The sequence below is a fragment of the Lepeophtheirus salmonis genome, chromosome 6 (genome assembly GCF_016086655.4).
Source record: "Lepeophtheirus salmonis chromosome 6, UVic_Lsal_1.4, whole genome shotgun sequence".
Lineage (NCBI taxonomy): Eukaryota > Metazoa > Arthropoda > Copepoda > Siphonostomatoida > Caligidae > Lepeophtheirus > Lepeophtheirus salmonis.
Window position 1 is genome coordinate 45,594,788 of NC_052136.2, and position 7,456 is coordinate 45,602,243.

The 7,456-nt window shown below is 31.4% G+C and overlaps 1 long non-coding RNA gene across 1 annotated transcript; it reads left to right on the top strand.

Annotated features, from left to right (window-relative positions):
* The first annotated feature begins 246 nt into the window (after positions 1 to 246).
* Positions 247 to 1,185, top strand: LOC121120431 (uncharacterized). The gene is made up of 2 exons (XR_005865058.2): positions 247 to 761; positions 875 to 1,185. It is a non-coding gene; the product is annotated as an uncharacterized lncRNA (long non-coding RNA).
* The last annotated feature ends 6,271 nt before the right edge of the window (positions 1,186 to 7,456 follow it).

A 7,456-nucleotide genomic window follows, 5' to 3' on the forward strand; every position in this document is an offset into this window, starting at 1 on the left:
GGATTTGCATAACATATTGACATTTCGCCTTTCGGCTTACTCACTCTCTCATAGTGTTATGACATCCTTTTAACTGAATAAGTGCATGAAAGCCCCGATTAAAGAAACAAAGAGTTTGGAAAGCTTAAATGAAAGTAGATTATATGTATAAAAAAGTTAAAGATGGATTTCGTAATTTGTACAAGTTATAAGAAAATCTTAATTTTATTATAAGATTTCCTTTTGAGTGGATTCAATATCATTTGATTAACTTATGGTACTCTAATAGTGTTATGTGTTTGTAGAGTAAGGTCATGTAACACTTTATTAAATGAGTCAAAACACAAACTCTTAGTATTTTCATAAGGAGCTTCTTCTTTTTTTTTTTAAATCATGGAACTTAGAAAAATAAATATATAATGACTGATTTTGGGGCTTTTCCGCCTTGTCAGCAACATAACGGAGAGCTCCAAACGTGTTATGATGTCTTATTAGAAAGAATAGTACATGAAAGCCTTATTCGGAAAAGGAAAGGATTTGGAAAGCTTCGAAAGAAAGTCATGGCTTTAAAGCACACAGAATATCATCAAAGACAATATATATATATATGTTTTGTCAAAATCAATTGTTGATTCTATTTAAGTTTGAAGATCAAGGTGAAGTGTAACTTATGTTCGGAATAGAAATTTCCTTAAACTGTTATTTATAAATTGATGTAAAGGAGTGTACAAAATCATTTGTTTATTCACACGTATTAGCACGTCTCAACTTGACAATTGCGCGTTAGTTTTCTTCCAAATGGAATTATTTATTACCTTATTATCAATATTGTATTCAAATACTTAAAAAATTGGATTGCCGAGGCTTTTAATTCTTAATTAAGTATATTTATAAGGTGATTCAAACGAAGAAAGAGACAAAATTCCAAGATTTTTACAGATGTGGCGCAATATGTTTGGAGATATTTGTGAATGAATTCAATTTGAAGCTGGATCATCCCGAGGTTGTCTGGGTCTGCCAATGCTTCTGCCCCTGTGTGCCCGAGCTTATCAAGAAAGGGGGATCTTATTATAAATAATTGAATTTCATTAAATGTAGCTTTCAAATTATAATAAAAATTATGCGTCTACCCCATCTTGTTTGTTCATTATAAGCCTTTTCCCAATATATCTATATTAATGAAAAATAATACCTTTTTACTGTTCCTTTAATCTAGAATCATTTGTATAGTGGGTTGACTAAATTGTAATTTTGTGATGGTTTTTACAAATAATTTTCGTAAATGTAGCCTATCATACTCCTGCCTATTATGTAAGAGAGCTAAGTCTACATTTGTTTCATTGTCCGTTAAGGAGTTAGGTCTATGTACAATTAAATACTAATATTTGAAAATTTACATGTCTTTTTTTCACATCATCTCTTTCTCCTATGTTTTCTCTCTCTTTCTCCATATATTTACTACAAAACCTTACAAAAATATTGGAATAGCAGTATTGTTCCTCGCGGTTCTAGCTCTTGGACTACTAGAATAGCATGACTATATTTTGATTGTCAAAAATAAATAGAATTTGTGGCCTAAATCAGTGACAGAATTAGGCCTCTCTTGATATTTTAAAGTTAATAAAAATAAAATGATTAACAAAATTTGATTTTTGTTTGTTTTTGGAAAATATATTTTTATCCTCTTTTATCTAATAGATACATGATTTATTTGACAAAACACCAAGATTTTTATTCTGCTTCCAGTACCAAAATTAGTACCGGGGCTTAGATATTTTTTGATAATCTTTCCACTGAAAATATAAAACTAAAACGTCTTTAAGAAAAAATCACATACACTTACAGCAGCGTTTACATGGTTTTTGTTTAGGGTTTGAGGGGGACATTAGCTCATTTTTTTAAATATGTGAAAAAGAGAATTATAATTCTTGCTTTATTTAACAAAAATACCATTTTTTGACTAAGAGAATATGAAGGTCCCGTCATTGACTAGGTATGTTACAAAGTCTAAAAAAAATAAAAATATGAATTTGAAGAGGGACTCTTACGTTGTGTATGGAGTTTTTCTTCCCATAAATACCTCAATTATTAAAATACATTGACCACTGAGAAATCCGGAGATTCGTAGTCAAAAATTTAATCCGTCTTCTCCTTGAACTACACGTATTTTCTGAAGACTTTCCTATTAAATATGACGCACGGAGTTAGTTAATTATTCTCATAACCAAATCATGTCCCTTTTCATTTAAGACTGTTGTAGTTTCAATCATGGGACCTACTCTTTCCTAGATGTAAATTGTACAAGATTAAGTGACCAGAAAGGAATGGGTATTGCACAAAAAAGACAGCCTCCTCATAATTTATTAGCGAGTACAAACTATTTTATCTCATAAAAACTGAATCTCTCTATAAATTTATATTTTTTTCACTAATGAATAGAAAAATATTCAAGCTCCCTTACATTTAAAAAAAATCTCAATTAATTGAGAGGGGTTATTTTTGTCCCAAAAGTAGAAGCCAATTTAAAGATAAAGAAATAGTTGTATTATTTATTAGCGACAACCAATTTCTTAATCTCATAAAAACGGATTCCGTCAATCAATTTTTACTCTGTCAACTGAAAGTGGTGATTTTTGGCCCCAAACTATCTTTCCCATCTGCATTTCATTACATCTTCTATTCATTAGCGACTACAAACTATTTCATCTCATAAAAACTGATTCTCTTGGTCAATTTTTCCCCCACTAATGAATAGAGAAATGTTCAAGCTTCCTTACATTAAAAAAAAAAATCTATTAATTAGAAGGGTTATTATTTGCCCAAAACGTTGAAGCTAATGCAGAGGCAATTTTAAGTTATTAAATGAAGCTGTATATTGCGACTTTTTGTTGAATTTTTGCAATACCAATAGAGTTTAAAGCCTGTAGAACATTATTATCATACATTTTTTGCAATGTCTTTAAGAAAAAGTCATCAAATTTATGATTTAAAAGATATATACATTTATCGTGTTTTATGCGTCACGAAACTTCTGAGTGATCAGCTGGTCGAGCAATTTAATACGTGAAAAAAAAAAAGATTAGAGCACTACCTCTTTTGTAACATACCTATTGATTGACAAAATTATTTTTACAGAACATAATGGTGCTGTAAGAACTGGTTCTAATATCAATTTAAAATGCGTTAGTAACCCAGTATAACAAACAACATCTATATGTATATGTATATATTAGATTTATAAATGGGACGATTAATCGAAATCTGGTGCCTTTCCTGGAATCACTTTTTGGAAAATTAAGTGTACGTTCAAATTCTCCTATTCCAGTTCTAATGTATTATTATTTATTACGTATTTAAACTATGAAAAATATATTATGAAATATTTTTGTCAATTTACAGGAAAGAACCATGTGAATTAATGACTTTATTCTCATAATTTTATAAAATATAATAATAAATAATTCAGGAAAATATAAATGCAGCCAAAAAAACCAGAGAAGAACACTAAACGAACTTGAACAAATGTTTTCTAAACCCATGCAATCGGAGCAGCAATGTTATTTTACTATTGCAATAAGTTTTTGTAAATTGTAATGAATGTTGTCTTATATCTGGGACGGTACCCAACGTTACTAAACAAGTATGATCATTTTACTGAACCGACTTACTGGTTAGACCCTCTAGTAGTTTTGTAACATTAGTCGACCTACAAGTGCGTAAGTGTACTTATTACCAAAGTTGATAACCCTGTAGAGAAAAACGCGTGCAATGAGAAGGGGGGAGATAGACTTTTGGTATCATTGTTTAAAATACGGATGTGATCATCAGCTGCCTGCTTTATTAATATTTTTGAGGGTATAGCGAAAGTATTTATTAGCAAAATGTTTAATGAAGATATACTACGAATAATTGACTTAGACGTTTTTTATCCGTTACAGTAGATTTGAAAACGTCACACTTCATGAAATTGTTATTCATTATGAAGCATATTCTCAGAATTATAACTAATGAAACGACAAAGTAGAGTATTTCGAAATATATTTGAAGTTCCCAGTTTAAAAAGAAGGATTGAATTAAATATAATCTACATACTAAAAAATATACTATCATAAATTTATGTTAAATATACAAAATTAACCAATTGGAATCATATAACTAATAATAACAATGATTGATACTAATAATATTTTCTTGTTCTGACATCGGAATTCAGTTAAATATGTCATAACTTTATTGAGGTCTTTTATCCTTGCTCAGAGATATTTACCAGTTGAAACAAGCAATCCATTCTCTATAGGCACTTTGACATATAAATTTTGTTATAAAAGTCTGTGCTTACGTTTTGCCATAGGGGACTAACAGAGAGAAGACCTGGTATGTATCGCGTAGCATTTGGGCTCTTGAAGAGTAGCGGCATCAGCTCCGTGGTTAAAGAGAGCTTTGATAATTGAGCTGGTTCCATGTCTGATGACTAATAGTCTATGCAAGAGGGTCATGATGACTTAATACGCCTCATTGTACTTCAATTTCTCCTTGCCCCAATGTATGCAGCTATGTTGATTACTTCCTTAATAGATTTAATCTTCCTCTGTGATTTTTTGATTAGACAGTGGAAAATTGCACTGTTGTTAATCCTGTGAAGGTGAGGTCATTGATTTCAATGCCCTTGGCCCTCATAGATTCAAGCTTGACTAGGGATAATGTTGGCAATTTAAGAAGAGTAATTCCTGAGGGGAGTGTCTCTTGAGATAACGTCTTATATAGCTCTTACGCTGTTTCAACCTCTTCTTTCATGAACGTTTCAACCCCTATGGTCTTTGGATGGTCATGGTCTAGTTGGAGCCTTTGACTGCATGATGTTACTCTTGTATGTCTAGGGATGCTGGAGGTGAGGAGAGGTACGACGGAAGATTGTCCACACTGACGGACTAGTGTAATCTTTCAACCCCTACAAATTAATAATTAATTTTTTAATTAGCTAATAAGTAATACAAGTCTGTTCAGTCTTACCTTTGTTTTAGATCTATGTTTAGTTGGCGCCATGACCATGTTGCTTGTCGACCGACTTGGTGATGAAGTCATCATCTGTGAAATGGAGGCTGCAGTCAATCCAACGCTTATGCTTTAACCAAGTCAACAAGCTATGGGCTCTCTTGAAACTGGTGGGCTTGGTTGCTGTTGAAAGCAGTTGCTGATGGTGTCGTACGTAAGAGACCTTCCCCAAATCCTTCATATACCCCCTGACAATAAGAGCCTTGACATGCAGCCTCATCGACTTGGACAGACTTCTGATGATTGCGGTGTTACCGTGATACCGACATTGCGGGATCCAGGGGCTGCCAGTGGATCTATCAAGGCTCTAACCTGAAGTCGCCATTCTTTTAGTCTTGTTAAGAAGACTCGGAGAGAGTACCCTACGACCTACATGATATCCTCGGCACACATTTGGGCGTGCAGAAAATCACACACCCTTCGCGTTTTCGTCTCCATGCTGACGACTGTTGATTTTTGATTTTTTATATAACGCAACCTAATATTTCAAAATATTGACGCTAAAGTAATTCAGATGGATTTAAAGTCAAGTCCATGATTTTACTTTACACATTATATATAAAAATAAAAAGTTAAATTCGTTTTACAGGGTTGATCTTATCTAGTAGTATATATCGTATTATTTTCAATCCGGAATGCCATTGATGAAAAATCACGGAGGAGGACAACAAGATATCTTGTTTCCTAACACACGATTGAAAAAAGCAAATAAGATTTTAAATTTTCTCAAGGCCAACAAAAATTTGGCCAAAGGTTTGCTCTTTTGTGATGAAAAGTGTTTAACTGTTGATGCTACTGTGAATAAGCAGAACAGCTGCTATATCACAACTGAACATACAGACAATGTCTCAGCTTCAGTGAAATATGTATTAGGAGGAGATTTTGGGGATTGTGTAGTCTGCCCCCCCCCTCCCTGATCTGACAACATATACAAGGTCTGTAAGGGATTTTGGCTTCTTATTGTGGCAACTGTTAGAGCTAGGGCCCACTTATTGAATAAAACTTGTGCTATGTATTACTTTCAGATGATTTTTAAATAAATCTCCTCACAAAACCTATTGTTTTAATTTTACTCTTGAAAAAAATAAAATGTATACCACAAGACAAGATCAACCCTCTATATAGATACTTAAATATGTACATACGAGTATTACATATGTATCTATGTTGACAAGTAATATCAAATTACTAATTCAGTTCGCATGAGATAACTTTATACAATGTATGTTGTGACAACAATACAGTTACTCAGTCTTTTTTTTTTTCCTTTTTTTAAAATTGATATATTTCAATAAATATTGAAAAAAATAATTTGACAATTTTTTTTTATTGTTTTATAATTTTTACTATTAGTCTACTTTTTCTGCCACAAGCGAGAGGCATATTTCGACCATCTATAAATTCATTTATCATACGAATTTATGTTAAACGCTGAGGCATTACTATAAAAATGTGTCTTGTGTAAAAATATTGGCATTATAGACGCCTCGGCGTCAGGACGGGGAAAAAATGGCTGTCTATGTGAGACAATGGATTGGACATTTTTTATTATATGAAGAAACCACCCTCTGTCTTTCTGTCAATCCTTGTCCAAGTTTGCCGAAAAAACCAAACCATTCAGAGCAAGGGATTTTATTTTTCTTATAATATATTTTTTTGATTTTTCTTATGAAATAGGAAAGTAAGCCGTGAGCTTAGTTTTTGATCTTGAATTTTCCAAAGTATATGGTTCTTTGATATTTTTTAAATTTTAATTATATAAAAGTAGAATATTTAAAATAATAATTTAAAAAAACCTCAATAGTCAAAAATTCACAGAATTAGGAGTAATCTTGTGATATATAATTTCTTTATTGCTATAGTATTTTCTGTACATTTATTATATTTTTCTATAAAAATTATGTTTTACAAAATCCTTTTCTTTTTACTGTATAAATGAAGTTATGATTTTTATAAAATACGCAATTATTCCTAATATATGGTAAAATTTAAAAAAATTTAATATCAAAAACTAAGGTCATATTTTTCTTCTTTTTAATAACAAAAAATTTAAAAAAATGTATCTTAAAATATGTTAAGCTAACTTTTAGCTTTCTAATTAAGTATGATAATGATCTATAGTTGTTTTGTGTTAAGCTATATCGCCAATCAATTTTTTTTCATTTTTAAGGTCTCAAAACTGAAATCCACGTTAAGTTAAAGGTCCAAAATTTCATTTCTAAGCTGGTTTACTGTCAATAATGCCGTATATTAAATTTTAGTCAAATCGGTTTTCTTGTGAAAATGTATCATTTCAAAAATAATAACATTTATGATTAAAGGTGAACATGGTTTGAGATTTAAAAAAAAACACAACCAAATAGATGTCTAAGCGAGGGCCCGGAATTTTGATGGATATGTAAGGCTCTTTCAGATCCCCTGAGGT